Here is an 18,387-nt window from a genome sequence, read left to right as displayed (position 1 = left end):
AATTTTTTTATTAAACATGTAATTTTTATTATTATTTTCGAAATTACTATCATGATCATAATTTTTGCATTTTCATTACATTATGCAATTTTAAAAAAAAATAAATTTTTTTAAATTAAATAAAAAAGAAAATACATCATGGAAAGCATCATGTAATTTCAAAGTAAACTAAATGCGTTTTGATTACCTCAACGTCGAAAGCCGTTAAGGCGTAGTTAGCCATCTCGCCTTTCTTGATTTTCTCCTCGTCTTCAGAGGAGCTCAATTCATCCCAATTTTTGTTCTTCTTCTCGCATTCAAAGCAAGTAGTTCCGTTCTTTTTATTTTTTAATTTTTGTTTCATGAACCTTTTAGATTTCATTTGTAGTTCAAGTTCACCATCACTTGAGCTTATGCTCGAGTGGTCTTCAAATGTTCCATGTCCCAAATCCTTCCTGTTCTTTGGAAGGTGGTTTTGTTTATCATGTTCATCAAGTGCATTGTGCACCATTTCATATGTCATCAATGTACCGATAAGTTCTTTAAGTGAAAAAATATCTAAATCTTTTGTTTCTTGTAAAGCTTACTTTTGAATCCTACTTCTTAGAAAGAGAACGCAAAATCTTGTTCACAAGTTCAAAATCCGAAAAACCTCTACCAAGTGCTTTTAAACCATTGACGACATCCGTAAAACGGGTGCATATGTCAACAATGGTTTTACTTGGTTTCATTCGAAAAAGTTCAAAATCATGTATTAAAAAATTTACTTTAGAATTTTTTACACTACTTGTGCATTCGTGTGTGATTTCGAGAATATGTCAAATATCGAAGGCCGTTTCGTACAAAGAAATCCGATTAAACTCTATTTTATCTAAAGCGCAAAATAAGGCATTCATAACCTTTGCATTTAGAAAAAACGTCTTCTTCTCCAAATCATTCCAATAGTTCATTGGAAGAGAAGACATTTCAAATCTGTTTTTGACTATGTGCCATAAATCGAGATTCAATGAAAGTAAGAAAACTCTCATTCCAAGTTTTCCAATAAGTGTAGTCCGTCCCATTGAAAAAGGGAGGACGAATGAGACAGTGACCCTCTTGAAAGCCGAAAAGAGCCATTTCTATTTGGGTGTTAAACCAAAGTAGAAAACCATGGCTCTAATACCAATTGTTAGGATCAAAAACACTAAGAGGGTGGGGGGGGGGGGGGGGGTATGAATTAGTGCAGCAGATAAAAACGTCAACTTCGTTAAATCTCTCGTACGTTGAAAACCGATTCCGACATAAAAGCCATTTTGTAAAGATAAAAATTTGAAAGTGTATTCGTAAAGATAGCTTGAAGGCAGTAAGCACTTAAAGAGGTTTGCAGTAAGGAAATAGCAAGAATAAAATGCAAACAGAGATTTAGAGTGGTTCGGTCAAACTTGACCTACATCCACTTTCGGCTTCCTCCTCCAACGAGGTCACTAGCGTCCACTAGAAGCCTTCCTTCAATAGGCGAAGGCCAATCACCTTTTTACACCCCTGTTCTCCTTTTACCGGGTTTAGGAGATAACCCTTACAAGCACTCACACTCCTCTCTTATAGAAATCTAACACTTAGAGTAGAGGAGGGAATTCTAAAGAGATAGCAGCAGCGTTTCTGTGCTTTTAGACTCTCTATGCTTGTGTGCTTTAACCAGGGATGAGAGGGGTATTTATAGGCTTCAAGTTGATTCAAACTTGGAGCCTAAAACTTTCCTATCCCGGGTTCCCCGGGCACGGGCGGTACCACAGCCTAGGGCGGTACCACAGCCTAGTGTCAGTCTGACACTAACACTGCCCTGGGCGGTACCACCACCCAGGTCTGGCGGTACCATCGCCTGGGGGTCAGTGCTGGGTTGTACCACCGCCTGGCACCCTGCTAGGGGCAATACAACCGCCCAGACTAGCGGTACTACTGCCTGACATAGTCTCGAAGACTATGCCACGACGGTGAGACTTCTTGAGGCAATGTTTGGGCCCAACATAGTCCTTACATGGGCCTAGCAGGCCTCTAATTGGGTTGGCCCTGTTAGGATCGGAGCGGCACTAAGAGGGGGGGGGGGGGGGGTGAATTAGTGCAGCGGCTTAAAACGTTGGTTTCGACAAATCTTTCGTACGATAAAAATCGGAATCGGAAGTGCTTAACTTGAAAGCGTATTCGCAAAGATGTGCAGCAAATGTAATGAGGAAATAAAGCAAGTAAGAGGGTTTGCAGTAATGTAAATAGCAGTAAGGAAATGCAAACCAGAGATTACGCCGTTTTTAAAGTGGTTCGGTCAAGTGACCTACATCCACTTGCGAGGCCCCTCTTCGATGAGGCTCCCACCTTCCACTAGCAAATCTCTTGAAAGGGAAGGGTGAATACCCCTCTTACAACTTTTTACAAGCGGTTCACTCTCTTACAGATTTTCAGCAAGAAAGAAGGAGGTGAGCACTAGCAAATTGAAAACAAGACTAGCTAAGACTTTTCTAAGGCCTTTCTCTCAAACAATTGCTGCTCAAAAAGTTGTAATCTCAGTTGAGATTTGAGGGGTATTTATAGGCCTCAAGAGAATTCAAATTTGGACTCAAAAATTTGAATTCTCTTTGGGTTCTCGATGCTGGCGGTGCCACCGCCCAGCTCTCGGGTGCTGGGCAGTGCCACCGCCAGACCCTTCGGTTCACTTGTTGGGCTTCAAATTTAGCCCAAACCAAGTCTAATTTTGGGCCCAATTGGCCCCTAACCCGGATATAGGATTATCTCTTAATCCTAATCCTAATTACAAGTGAACTACATAACAAAACACATCCTAAGCAAGTTTTCAACCGCGAACGTCGAGTCTTGTTCCGGCGAGCTTTCTAACGAACTTCTTCCGACGAGCTTTCTGACGAACTTCTTCCGACGTTCTCCCAGCAAGCTCCCGAACTTGTGATGACTTTAACGAGTAGCCGAGCCTTCTCGGTGATCTCCGTGAACCTCCGACGATCTCTTCGGCGAACTTCCGAAAATTCCGATAGGTTCCCGATTTCTTCTCGGTTGGTTCCGGCAACATCTCCGACGATTCTTCGGACTCTTAAACGTCCATCGAACTTGACTCCGGTATTCTTGCTTTGTGTTTTCTGGTTATCGTAGTTACTCCTGCACATTTAACTCAATAATATGGATTAGATCAATTAACCCATCAATTGATTTTATCATCAAAATCCGAGATTCAACAATCTCCCCCTTTTTGATGATGACAATCAATTAATGACGGAGATAAACATAACTCCCCCTATCTATATGCCATATTATGAGAAGATGAAAACACTTGAATTTCATCCATTGAATTCAAGCATAAACCGATAAGTTCTAACCGTAGAACTTATCGTTATTCTCATTAAGCAATAGTGAATACAAAACTTCGATGAAAATCATTTTCAAGTCGAATGATAAGAGACAATTTTTACTACGACAGGAGATAAAGATTTTCAACATGAATTTCATGATATAAATGTAAGGCATGCTTTCAATATGATCAATCGATCTTGTGATATTCTCAAGGATTTTGCAAGGCATATAAGACATTCATATCACACAAGCTTTTGCAATTCATATAAGTCATGCTATTAAAATGATACAAGTCATCACTTTTCTCCCCCTTTGTCATCAACAAAAAGGGAATGAGACTTGAAGCACATAATTTCTCATACAAAGATTTTATCATTGATCATACATCATTCATCTATATTATCATTGATCATACAAAGATTTTATCATTGATCATACATCATTCATCTATATTATCAAATCTATTCTTTCTATAAATAACAAAAATTGTAGATGTACAAAGAAGAGATTGGGATAAGAAAAAAGTTTCAAGTAGTAACTCAAGATCATAATTCGAATACAAATCCATTCAAATTCAATTTGTCAACTTGAAACTCATAATCAAGCCATCAAAATCAATTTCGAGATTCAAAATATCATAAAATCATTAATCTTGATCAGATGGGAGCGGTGTTTGACTCAAGATAGGATAAGATAATTTAACAAGTCATTTAGAATCGAGAGAGAAGGATCAGATTCACCGAGGAACGGAGAGAGAATGAAAAACTTTACGGAAAATCCATTCAAACAAGTTTATTCTTAGGGACAATTTAACATAGCTAATTCCTTTCTAATGAATTCAAATTGGTCTTCATTCAAAGCTTTTGTAAATATATCTGCTAATTGATGCTTTGTGTCAATGAATTCTAGAACAACATCATTGTTAAGGACATGATCGCGTATGAAATGATGCCTAACGTCGATGTGCTTAGTTCTAGAGTGCTGAATTGGATTTTTAGTAAGACATATGGCACTAGTATTATCACATTTTATGGGAATGTTTTTAAAGTGAATTCCATAGTCTTCTAATGTATTTTTTATCCAAACAACTTGTGCACAGCATGCACTTGCAGCAATGTATTCGGCTTCCGCCGTAGATAGTGCAACTGAATTTTGTTTCTTGGAAGTCCAAGAAACAAGTGCATGTCCTAAAAATTGGCATGTTCCAGATGTACTTTTTCTATCTATCCTGCATCCGCCAAAATCGGCATCTGCATAAGCTATTAAATCAAAATTTTCAGATTTTGGATACCACAGTCATAGATTTGGAGTTCCTTTAAGATACCTAAATATTCTTTTAACACTTTTAAGATGAGATAATTTAGGATTTGATTGAAACCTAGCGTAAAGTCCTACACTAAACATAATATCCGGTCTAGTCGCGGTGAGGTAGAGTAGACTACCTATCATTCCTTTATATGTTTTTTGATCGAAATTTTCACTATTTTCATCCATATCTAACTTAGTCGCAGTACTCATAGGGGTGTTTATTGCTTTTGAATTATCCATGTTAAATCATTTTAACAATTCTAATGTATATTTAGATTGGTTAAGAAATATACCATCACTAAGTTGTTTGATTTGTAATCCCAAAAAGAAAGTTAATTCACCCATTAAACTCATTTCAAATTCATGACTCATACATTTGGCAAATGATTCACATAGTGATTCATCCGAAGAGCCAAAAATAATATCGTCAACATAAATTTGCACAATAAGAAAATTATTTTCAAAATGTTTAATAAACAATGTAGTATCAACCTTGCCTTTAGAAAAATTATTTAAAATAAGAAAGGAACTAAGCCTTTCATACCAAGCTCTAGGAGCATGTTTCAAGCCATAGAGGGCCTTAGTCAATTTGAATACATGGTTAGGAAGAAGAGAATTTTCAAATCCGGGAGGTTGTTCGACATATACTTCTTCGGAAATAAAACCATTCAAGAAAGCACTTTTGACATCCATTTGAAATAGTTTAAAATTATTACTACTAGCATAAGCAAGGAGCATCCTTATGGCTTCTAATCGAGCCACGGGAGCGAAGGTTTCTTCGTAATTGATACCTTCTTCTTGGTTGAAACCTTTGGCCACTAATCTAGCCTTGTTTCTAACCACGATACCATTTTCGTCTTGCTTGTTTCTAAAGACCCATTTAGTACCAATGACTAAATGGTCACTAGGTCTAGGAACAAGCTTCCATACCTTATTCCTCTTAAATTGATTCAATTCCTCTTGCATTGCAATAACCCAAAAATAATCTTTTATGGCCTCGTCAATGCATTTAGGTTCGATTTGAGAAAGGAAGGCAGTGTTAGCACAAAAATTCTTGAAAGAGGAACGAGTTTGAACCCCTTTTGATGTATCTCCTATAATTAGCTCCTTTGGATGAGCATCTATATACTTCCATTCCTTGGGTAAGGAAATTTCGGAAGAAGGTGCATCCAAGTTGCTATTTTGAGGAGGGGGTTAATTTAAGTTCAAATTATCAAAATCAAGATCATCATCAAAATTATTTTTCTTTAAATTAGAAATTTCATTAAAAACTACATGAATAGACTCTTCTATTACTAACGTTCTTTTATTAAAAACCCGAAAATCCTTAGAAACGAAAGAGTAACCAAGAAAGATGCTTTCATCGGATTTAGCATCAAATTTTCCTAAGGCATCCCTTTCATTCAAAATAAAGCATTTACAACCGAAAACTTAAAAATAGGAAATATTTGATTTTTTTTTATTCCATAATTCATAGGGAGTTTTTGATAAGGATGGTCTTATTAGGACTCTATTCATGATGTAGCAAGCCGTATTTACGGCTTCAGCCCAAAAATACTTAGGTAAACTATGTTCATTTAACATAGTTCTTGCCATTTCTTGTAGGTTTCTATTTTATATTCCAACTACTCCATTTTGTTGGGGATTCCTCGGAGTGGAGAAGTTGTGATTGTATCCATTAACCTCACAAAAATTTTGAAAGTCACGGTTTTGAAATTCGCCACCGTGATCACTCCGAATTGATGAAATCATGAAACCTTTTTCGTTTTGAGTGAGTTTACAAAATTTAGAGAAACACTTGAAGCAATCACTTTTGTGAGCTAAGAAATAGGTCCAAGTGTATCTAGTATAGTCATCTATAATTACAAACGCATATTTGCTTAGCCCTAGACTTGTCGTGTCAATTGGTCCAAATAAATCTAAATGAATCAATTGTAATGGTCTAGTGGTGCTAATTTGAGTTTTTGGTTTGAAACTAGTTTTTATTTGTTTACCTAGTTGACATGCATCGCATACTTTGTCCTTGATAAACTTTATATTTGGAATTCCTCGCACTAAATCTTTAGATGAGATCTTAGATATTAGTTTCATGCTTGCATGGCCTAGTCTCCTATGCCAAAGCCAAGCATCATCATTTAAACCGGAGAAGCATATTTCATTACTTAGTTCATCAAGGTTGATGATGTAGACATTATTTTGTTTTAATGCAATCATAGTTATGTTATGGTTTGGTTTTTCAATAATACACACATTTGATTCAAATCTAACGATATAACCTTTATCGTATAATTGACTAACACTCAAGAGATTATGTTTCAATCCATCAACTAGTAAGACATCATCAATAGAAAAATTTAATTTGTTACCTATGATTCCCTTGCCAATGATTTTGCCTTGGTTTTTGTCTCCGAAGGTGACGTACCCTTCTTCTTTGCTAGTGAGCATAGAGAAATGAGATGGATCTCCAGTCATATGTCTTGAGCATCCACTATCTAGATACCATCTCTTGCTCCTAGCTTGTGATGGTGCATGTTTCTACAAGAAGGGATTATTTTTAGGTACCCATTTTCTTTTGGGTGCCTTAAAAACTTGTTCATCATATTGCATAGAATTGATCATGGTTCCTTTAGGAACCCAAATTAGTTTGTTCGGACTAATTTTCTTGAATGGACATTTATAAGTTTTATGTCCATATTTGCAACAAAAGTTACAATTGCTTTGGTGCCGAACATGTAAGACGAGGCCTTTAATGAAGGTGGTTGGATTTTGGTGAGGACGTCTCACAAATCCGATTCCACTTCTTTTAGGAACGTGACCCTTATTTGTAAGGATCATGTTCAAAGATTTGCTACCAACCCCGAATTTCTTCAAGGTGTCCTTAAGTAGCAAGTTCTCCTTTTGGAGAGATTCTAGATCATGGCATTTTATACATGAAGCTAAACTATCATGATATTCAGTTTTTAATTTATCGATATCACAAGTGAGACTATCATGCTCCTTTTTTAGCAATTTATATTTTCTACTAATTGTCTTACATTCATCAAATAACTCATGGAAAGCATTTAACATTTCATGGTAAGGTAAATCTGCATCAATTAAATCCGTTACCTCATCTCCGATGGCCATTAGGGCGTAATGAGCAACTTGCTCGGTGTTGGACTCCTGTTCTTCGGACGCGCTTGAATCATCCCATGTTGCCTTGAGCGCCTTCTTCTTTGATGTTCTCTTTTTGGCTTGAGGACAGTCGTTCTTGTAGTGTCCCGGTTTTTTGCATTCATAGCAAATCATTTGGTCCTTCTTTTGTTCAAATTTATTTTTTGTATTATTTTTAAATTTATTCTTTCTTAAATATTTTTTAATTTTTTGAGTCAAAAGTGCAATGTCATTGTCACTGTCCTCATCACTTGATGTTCCTTTCAAGTGGTCTTCTTGTGATTTGAGTGCCATATCCTTCCTGTTCTTTGGAAGGGGGTTCTCGAGCTCGTCATGAGCTTGACATGTCATTTCGTAGGTCATTAGAGACCCAATGAGTTCTTCAAGAGGGAATGTTTTAAGGTCTTTGGCCTCTTGAATGGCCGTAACTTTTGGATCCCAACTTTTAGGGAGGGATCTTAAGATTTTAGTTACTAGTTCAAAGTTAGTAAAATCTTTACCAAGAGCTTTGAGTCCATTGATGACATCTGTAAACCGGGTGTACATGTCTCCGATGGACTCACTTGGTTTCATTCGGAAAAGTTCATAAGAGTGCACAAGGATGTTGATTTTAGACTCTTTCACTCGGCTAGTGCCTTCATGAGTGACCTCAAGAGTTCTCCAAATATCAAAAGCCGAATCACAAATTGAAACACGATTAAATTCATTTTTGTCTAGTGCACAAAACAAGGCATTCATAGCCTTTGCATTTAAAGCAAAAACCTTCTTCTCCGATTCATTCCATTCGCTCATCGGAAGAGAAGATTTTTGAAATCCATTTTCAACAATAGTCCAAAGCTCGAAATCCATAGAAATGAGGAAGATCCTCATCCGAGTCTTCCAATAAGTATAATCCGACCCATTAAACAAGGGTGGACGTGTGATAGAATAACCCTCATGCATGCCGGAGTAAGCCATCTCTCTTGGGTATTAAACCAAATATGAGAGTGAGCCTAGCTCTGATACTAATTGTTAGGATCGGAGCGGCACTAAGAAGGGGGGGTGAATTAGTGCAGCGGCTTAAAACTTTGGTTTCGACAAATCTTTCGTACGATAAAAATCGGAATCGGAAGTGCTTAACTTGAAAGCGTATTCGCAAAGTTGTGCAGCAAATGTAATGAGGAAATAAAGCAAGTAAGAGGGTTTGCAGTAATGTAAATTGCAGTAATGAAATGCAAACCAGAGATTACGCCGTTTTTAAAGTGGTTCGGTCAAGTGACCTACATCCACTTGCGAGGCCCCTCTTCGATGAGGCTCCCACCTTTCACTAGCAAATCTCTTGAAAGGGAAGGGTGAATACCCCTCTTACAACTTTTTACAAGCGGTTCACTCTCTTACAGATTTTCAGCAAGAAAGAAGGAGGTGAACACTAGCAAATTGAAAACAAGACTAGCTAAGACTTTTCTAAGGCATTTCTCTCAAACAATTGCTGCTCAAAAAGTTGTAATCTCAGTTTAGATTTGAGGGGTATTTATAAGCCTCAAAAGGATTCAAATTTGGGCTCAAAAATTTGAATTCTCTTTGGGTTCCCGATGCTGGCGGTGCCACCGCCCAGCTCTCGGGTGCTGGGCGGTGCCACCGCCAGACCTTCGGTTCACTTGTTGGGCTTCAAATTTAGCCCAAACCAAGTCTAATTTTGGGCCCAGTTGGCCCTTAACCAGGATATAAGATTATCTCTTAATCCTAATCCTAATTACAAGTGAACTACATAACAAAAAAAACATCCTAAGCAAGTTTTCAACCGCGAACGTCGAGTCTTGTTCCGGCGAGCTTTCCGACGAACTTCTTCCGACGGACTCCCAGCAAGCTCCCGAACTTGTGATGACTTTAACGAGTAGCCGAGCCTTCTCGGTGATCTCCGTGATCCTCCGACGATCTCTTCGGCGAACTTCCAAAAATTCCGACAGGTTCCCGATTTCTTCTCGGTTGGTTCTGGCAACATCTCCGACGATTCTTCGGACTCTTAAACGTCCATCGAACTTGACTCCGGTATTCTTGCTTTGTGTTTTCTGGTTATCGTAGTTACTCCTGCACACTTAACTCAATAATATGGATTAGATCAATTAACCCATCAATTGATTTTATCATCAAAATCCGAGATTCAACAGGCCCAAACCCAAACCCAATTCCAGCGAGCTTCCGACGAACTTCCGACGATCTCTCGGCAATGTTTCGGTGGACTCCTAGCAAGCTCCTGGACTTCACGACAATCTTCTTGGCAAGTTCCGATGAGCTTCTCTAGCAATCTCCGAGACTTCTCGGCTAGTTCCGATAAAACTTCCGACGAATGTCCAGACTTTTACGAACTCTCGAACTCCCAACGAAATCATGTCCTAGATTCCGGGACTTCATTTTGCTACATGCCTTGCTATCATAGTTAATCCCACACATGTAAAACACACTTCGATCTAAACAATTAATACTAAGTATTAATCAAGTTGTCCGGCATATCATTGGTCCCTCGACGCTTTGTTCGATTTTTCGGCGCATCGTCTTCTCTTGCGGCCTATTGCCCAATCGGCCAGTTGACTCCGCAACTCCGATATCCTTGGTGCAATATCCACTCTTCTTGGCCCGTTGTCCGAATCCACGTCCCAAAGCCTTCTGTCGATACGTCGAGCGATCCACCAGCTCGACGTCCAATCTTCTGACATATTCCTCCGGCCCAACATGATTTTTCCTACTTTAATTGTCTCATCCTGATCGAAGCATCCTGCATCACTCCAAACGTAGATTAAAACATAAACATATATCAATTGGTTTCATCATCAAAATATGAGATTTAATAACTGTTTGGGCCTATTATTAGGCCCAACACAGTTCTTATATGGGCCTACCTAACCCCTAATTGGGTTGGCCTAAATCCAAACCTAGTTACGTGCTAACTACGAAATCTAAGATATAATCTGAGCAAAACAAGTCCGTAAGTCTATTCTTCCGGCGAACTTCCATTGATCTCTCGGTAATGTTCCGGTAGACTCCCGGCAAGCTCCTGGACTTCACGATGATCTTCTTGGTGAGTTCCGACGAGCTTCTTTGGCAAGTTTCAAGACTTCTCGGCTGATTCCGCTAGAACTTCCGACCAACGTCCGGATTTCCGACGAACTCTCGAACTCCCAACGAAGTCGCATCCTTGACTCCGGGACTTCATTTTGCTTCATGCCTTGCTATCGTAGTTAATCCTGCACATATAAAATACATTTCGATCTAGATAATTAATACTAAGCATTAATCATATTGTTTGGCATGTCATTGGTCCCTCGACGCTTCGTCCGATTCTTCGGCACATCGTCCTCTCTTGCGGCCTATTGCCCAATCGGCTAATTGACTCTGCAACTCCGATATCCTTAGCACGATATCCGCTCTTCTTAGCCCGATGCCTGAATCCATGGTCCGAAGCCTTTTGTCGATACGTCGACCGATCCACTGGCTCGATGTCTAATCTTCTGACATGTTTTTCCCCGGCACAACATGATTCTTCCTGCTTTAATTGTCTCATCCTAATCGAAGCATCCTGCGTCACTCAAAATACATATTAAAACATAAACACTTATCAATTGGTTTTATCATTAAAATATGAGATTCAATACTACCCAAACTGAGCGGTGGTACCGCCCAGTCTCAGTTTGCAAACGGTAGTACTACCCAATAATAGCGGTGGTACCACCAGTACCTTGGAAATCTGGGATGAGATATTTTTTGGCTCCAATTTTGAAGCCATTGAGGCCTATAAATACCCTACCATTTTCTGCATGAAAGGGCACGAAAGTGTGAAAAATATCTTTAAGTCTTAGGATGTTAAAAGTGTTGTAAAAGTGCTAAAAGTCCTCCTCCCTTTCTAGTATTATGATCATTCAAGAGAGGTGTGAGCCTTGTAAGGGTTATCTCCTAAACCCATGAAAAGGAGAAAATGCTGTAAAGAGGGTGGTTGGTCTTCGCCTATTGAAGAAAGACCATTAGTGGACGCCCGTGACCTCGACGGAGAAGGAATCAGAAGTGGATGTAGGTCACAATGACCGAACCACTATCAATTTCGGTGTGCTCATTTCCATTCTGCTTTTTACTACTACTATTACTTTCTAAGTTAATTGCTAGTTCATTTACTCGAAAGTCAAGCACTTTCTGAAATTGGTTTTCAACGAACTAATATCTTACAAAATCGATGATTTTTTCCACTGCACTAATTCATCCCCTCCCCTCTCAGTGCCGCTCTTGATCCTAACAATTGGTATTAGAGCAAGGTCACTCTCGTTTGGTTTAAAACCCAAGAAAGATGACATTTGCTGGTAACCAAGAGGGCCATTCAATTACAAGACCACCAATGTTCAATAGGATGGATTACATATATTGGAAGACTAGAATGAGGATTTTTATAATTTCTATAGATTTTAAGTTATGGAACATTGTGGAAAATGACTTTCAAAGGTTTTCTCTTCCAATAAACGATTGGAATGAGATGGAGAAGAAGACTTTCTCTTTAAATGCCAAGGTTATGAATGCTTTGTTTTACACTTTAGATAAAAATGAGTTCAATCGAGTATCTATTTGTGAAATAACTTTTGATATTTGGCATACACTCGAAATCACTCATGAAGGCACTAGTAGAGTAAAGGAGTCGAAGATAAATCTTTTAGTTCATACTTATGAGTTATTTCAGATGAAGCCAAGCGAAACTATTGTTGATATGTACACCCGTTTTACGGATATCATCAATAGTTTAAAAGCTCTTGGTAAATATTTTTCAAACTTTAAACTTGTTAATAAAATCTTGAGATCCCTTCCAAAGAGTTGGGACCCTAATGTAACAGTCATTCAAGAGGCCAAGAATTTAAATAACTTCCCTCTCGAAGAATTTATTGGGTCACTAATGACCTATGAGATGATTTGCAATGCTCATGAAGAGCTTGAGAACAACCTTTCAAAGAACAGGAAGGATATGATACTAAGAACTCATGAAGACCACTTGAAAGAAAGTTAAGTGATGAGGACTATGATGATGACTTGGCACTCTTGACAAAAAGGTTAAAAAAAAATCATAAAAAGGAATAAATTTAAAAATGACATAAAAAATAAAATTGAACCTAAGAAAGAATAAGTTATATGCTACGAATGGCAAAAGTCAGGACATTTCAAAAGTGAATGTCCCCAAGCAAAGAAGAAACAACCAAAGAAGAAGAAAGTGCTTAAAGTAACTTGGGACGACTTAAGTGCATCCAAAGAAGAGGAGCCAACCAACAAAGAACAAGTTGCTCACTATTGGAGATTAGGTAAGTAGTTCATTAGATGCAAATTTATCTTTCGATGAGCTTTTAAGTGCTTTTCATGAATTATTTGATGAATGTAAATTAGTTAGTAAAAAGTATAAACTATTAAAAAAGGAGCATGCTTCTCTTGTTAATGATTTCGATAGATTAAAAATTGAACATGATGATAGTTTAACTCCTTGTACAAAATGTGATGAATTAGAAATGCTTAAAAAGGAAAATTTGTAACTACATGAAACCTTAGAGAAATTTGAAGTTGGTAGCAAGTCCTTGAACATGATCCTTGTTAGGATCGGAGTGGCACTAAGAGGGGGGGGGGTGAATTAGTGCAGCAGATTAAAACGTCGGTTTTGACAAATCTTTCGTACGATAAAAATCGAAATCGGAAGTGCTTAACTTGAAAGCGTATTCACAAAGTTGTGCAGCAAAGGTAATGAGGAAATAAAGCAAGTAAGAAGGTTTGCAGTAATGTAAATAGCAGTAATGAAATGCAAACCAGAGATTACGTCGATTTTAAAGTGGTTCGGTCAAATGACCTACATCCACTTGCGAGGCCCCTCTTCGATGAGGCTCCCACCTTCCACTAGCAAATCTCTTGAAAGGGAAGGGTAAATACCCATTTTACAACTTTTTACAAGCGGTTCACTCTCTTACAGATTTTCAGCAAGAAAGAAGGAGGTGAACACTAGCAAATTGAAAACAAGACTAGCTAAGACTTTTCTAAGGCCTTTCTCTCAATCAATTGCTTCTCAAAAAGTTATAATCTCAGCTGAGATTTGAGGGGTATTTATAGGCCTCAAGAGGATTCAAATTTGGGCTCCAAAATTTGAATTCTCTTTAGTTCCTGATGCTGGCGGTGCCAACGCCTGTAATATCCCTCACTTTTGTAAATTATTAATAAATATTTATTTATAAATCGGAGGACCTATAGGTAAATATGGAAATTTCAATGACTAAACTGTTAAGTTGTAAAAAGAAGAAAATAAAGAAAACCGAAAATTTCGGTTTTATCCCACCGCCTCCCACGCTCTCTCTGTTTCTTCGAGAAACAGAGAGAAGCGGTGGGGCGTGGGGAGAAGAAGAAGAGAAGTAGAGGGAGAAGAGAAGAAGAGGGAAAATAAGAGAGGAAGAAGAGGGAAAAGAGAAGAAAAGAAGAAGTAGAAGAGAGGGAAGATGGAGAGGAGAAAGAGAGGCAGCTGCAGTAGCTAGGGCTGCAGCACCTATGTTTCCCACAGGTGGAAACAGAGGAGAGGATATGTGGGGCGTTGAGGATGAAAAGGGAAGAAGAAGAAGAAGAAGAAGAAGAAGAAGAAGAAGAAGAAGAAGAGAGGAGGATAGCTGCGGCAAGGCTGCAGCGAGGAGATGTGTGGCCTTGGGGAGGAAAAGGGAAGAGGAGAAGAAGAGAAGGAGAAGAAGAGGGAAAAGAGAGGGAAGACGGAGAGGAGCGAGAGGTGGCAGCAGCTAGGGCTGCAGCACCTCTGTTTCCTGCAGGTGGAAACAGAGGAGACGTGTGGGGTGTCGGGTAGGAGAAGAGCAGAAGAAGAAGAAGAGGAAGAGAAGAAGAAGAGGAAGCAGGAGAAGAGGTTGTGATACCTCTGTTCTCTATAGAGGAAACAGAGGAGAGGGTGTGTGTGACGCCGGGAAGAAGAAGGGGAGGAAGGAGAAGAAGAGAAGAAGAAGAAAGGAAGGAGAAGGAAGAGGAGAAGGGAGAGAAGGAAAAGGAGAAGGGAAAGAAGTAGCTGCGGCTGCGGCTGTGGCAGCTGCAGCTATGGCAGGGAAAGAGGAAGAGAAAGGAAGAAGGGAAGGAGAGGAAGAAGAGAAGGGAAAGAAGGGGCTGCGGCTGCGGCGATGGCAGCTGCAGTTGGAAGAGAAGAAGGAGAGGAAGATGAGCAGGGGAGGAAGAAGAGGCTGTGGCCGCGGCTGAGGCTGCGACTGCAGCAGTGCAGCTGGGAAAGAAGAGAAGGAATGGAAGAAGAAGAGAAAGGAAAGGGGAAGAAGAGAGGAAGAGGAGAAGGAGAGGCAGCTGTGGCAGTGGCAGCTGCAGCTGGAAGAGAAGGAGAGGAAATAGAGCAGGGGAGAAAGAAGAGGCTGCGGTTGTGGTGGCTGCGGCCATGGTTGCGACTGCGACTGCGACAGTTGCAGCTGGGAAAGAAAAGAAAGGAAAGGGGGAAAAAGGGGCTGCAGACGGGATTGCGGCCATAGCGGCAGCGACTGCGTATGCAGCAGTTATGTCTGCGAGAGAAGGGAGGAAGGAAGGTAGTGCGGTGGAAGGGGCGGCGATTGTGGCAGCGGCAGCGGCGGCGGCTGTGGCAGCTGCGTTTGGGAAAGAAAAAGAAGGAATGAGAGTAAGAGAGAGTAGGTGACTGTGCCTCGATGTTCGACACGTGGTGTAGTTGCGAAGAAAGGAAGAAAACGGGAGCACAAAACGAAACAGAGAGAGGACACGGAGGAAAAGTAGAAGGATTGGACTGACACCTTCCTTGGATATTCAGATCAAAATATTTGAAAGGCAAGTTCCCTGATCGTTTCTCCTATAATTGCTCTGATATTTCTTATTGCAAGTTTCTCGCTTGTTTCGATCCTTTTTATTGCAAATGTTTCGATCCTTTCTATTGCAAGTTCCCTGATCGTTTCTCCTATAATTGCTCTAACTTTTCTTATTGCAAGTTTCCCGATCGTTCCGCCTGTAATTGTTCCAATCTTTCCTATTGCAAGTATCCTGATCGTTCCTCACTGCAATTTTATCTCTACATTTGCTTTGAATATGAGGAACTTTGAATTGTTCTAGCCTTGCATTTGATATATCTCCTGTTTAGACGTAACGATTCGAATCTGTGCAACTTCTGAGATTCTGACCTTTTGATACCGAGCTGCCTATAAGTCTGTTGGAAACTCCGATTTGTTCAAACTTGATTTCATTGGAAACTAGACTCGTAGATCCTTCTTTTGAAATATGGATTGAAAGATCTGGAATCCAAACACCTGCCTAGTTATCTGTTGAATCTGACCTTATGAATTCTGCCAAACAGAGATTTTGTTCTGTGACCCTGGTTTACCAAACTATTTGTAACTCTCTCTGTTGGACAGTTCAATTCATATGAAGCCTGTCTTATCTGAAAGTATAATCCAATGATTATTTCTGAGTAAATTGGAGCACGATTGATAGTTCGAATCATTTGTTCAATGTGCCTCTTGTATTCTGCCAGAAATCGAGCTTTGGTCGATTTCTTATATTCTGGTTTCATTCTTTTGGAAATTGATATCCTTTAGCTTTCTTATTTGAATTGAGCTAAATATGATTGTTTGGAATCCCTGTATATTCTTGCTTTCATTTCATTCCAAATCTGAATACATTTGTGAGAGATTGTTGCTTGCATCATTTTGACTCGTAAAGGCACATGTACGTTTGTTGTTCCGCGTGTGCTTCCGATATATGCTATTTATTGTTCATACTGCCCTTTTGTACTCTGGTGTTTGTGGGACTGTCTGGACCTTTGCCAGAAATGGTAAAGGGTGTTATTCTGGACCTTTGCCAGAAATGGTAAAGGGTATGTGCTTAGAGCCTGCGATGCTCTAGATTATGTCTGGTGGTCATTCAGAAATGGATGTATCACGTTCTGTTTGAGGTCCCACTACACCATCTATATGTTTGATATGATATCTACAACTTTGGTTATGTGTTTTTGTACATGCTCTGGATAAGAATGATATGATTGCAACGTCAAGGACGACGATCGAGCTTTGGTCGATTTCTCATATTCTGGTTTCATTCCTTTGGAAATTAATATCCTTTAGCCTTCTTATTCAATTGAGCTTTATATTACTGCTTTGAATTCTTGTATGCTCTTGTCCTTAAAATTATTTGCATTCTTGAAAACTATTGTGTAACGTTTATGCTATATCGTATTGACTCACATAGGCACATGTGTATCCCATTGTTCCGCATTTGCTTCCGATATGTGCCTATTCCATTTCATTCCAAATCTGAATACATTTGTGAGAGATTTGTTCTTTGTTTCGTATTGTCTCGAAAAGGCACATGTACGTTTTGTTGTTCCGCGTGTGCTTCCGATATATGCTACTTATTGTTAAAACTACCTTCTTGTACTCTGGTGGTTGTGGGATTGTCTGGACTTTTGCCAGAAATGGTAAAGGGTATGTGCTTAGAGCCTGCGATGCTCTGTCGGCCCCCTCTGACTTCACCTAAACGTGGGTGGATGGAGCTCCCAGACGTGGGAGACTTCTGTCTGGTGGTCATTCAGAAATGGATGAATCACAATTCTGTTTGAGATCCCACTACACCTTCTGTATGTTTGATATGATATCCAGAGCTTTGGTTATGTGTTTCTGTACATGCATTGGATAAGATTGATATGTTTGCAACGTCAAAGACGACGTTTGAGCTTCTGTACGGTATTTGTTATTGATATGCTCTGAAATGTTTCATCTACTGTTGATATGTTTCGAAATGTTCCATATGTCGTTGATATGCTCCGGAACATTTCATACACCATTGATATGCTCCAATTACTCTGTGCTCCATTTGCTATGAATTGATATGTTCTGAAATGTCCTTTCTGCCATTGATATGCTCCAATTACTCTGTGCTCCATTTGCTATGAACTGATATGTTCTGAAATGTCCTATCTGCCATTGATATGCTCCAATTACTCTGTGCTCCATTTGTTATGAACTGATATGTTCTGAAATGTCCTATCTGCCATTGATATGCTCCAATTACTCTATTCTCCATTTGTTATGAATCAAATATGTTTTGAATGACATGATACATATGATTTTGTATCTAATGAGATGGTATCCTTGAGAATTCTTGTATTCTGCCTTACATTATGATACCTTACTCGTTTGAAACCGTTCCTTTTGTTCTGAATATGTTTTGTCACTTGCTGAGCCGTTTTTGGCTCACTCCGTTGTTATATAAATCTTTCAGGTCAGCTTGTCACTCTTCGAGATGTTTGATTTGGGCTGAGGCAGTGGATAGCTATTCAGAATTATGGGCAAGTCTTGTTGGTTGTTATCCTATTGTTGTATAAGCATATTTTGTATGTAATGAATTGTTCTAATGATCGAAATTGATATACTGTGTAAAAGTGTTAGAAGATCTCTCTTATTTGGAATTTCGGAATGTTAAGTCTAATTTATGACGATATGAACTTGTGGTGAATAGTTGGAGTTCTGATTGTATAATTTATTTAGCTTGTGGATTTATAAATGTTGTTCATGTTTGTCAAGTTGGCTTGGGTTGCCATAAATGTGAATTATCGAGTGATGTGATATATGATTTTAAAATGCA

The sequence above is a fragment of the Musa acuminata genome, chromosome BXJ2-11 (genome assembly GCF_036884655.1).
Source record: "Musa acuminata AAA Group cultivar baxijiao chromosome BXJ2-11, Cavendish_Baxijiao_AAA, whole genome shotgun sequence".
Classification (NCBI taxonomy): Eukaryota; Viridiplantae; Streptophyta; class Magnoliopsida; order Zingiberales; family Musaceae; genus Musa; species Musa acuminata.
This window is presented reverse-complemented; position numbering follows the sequence as displayed.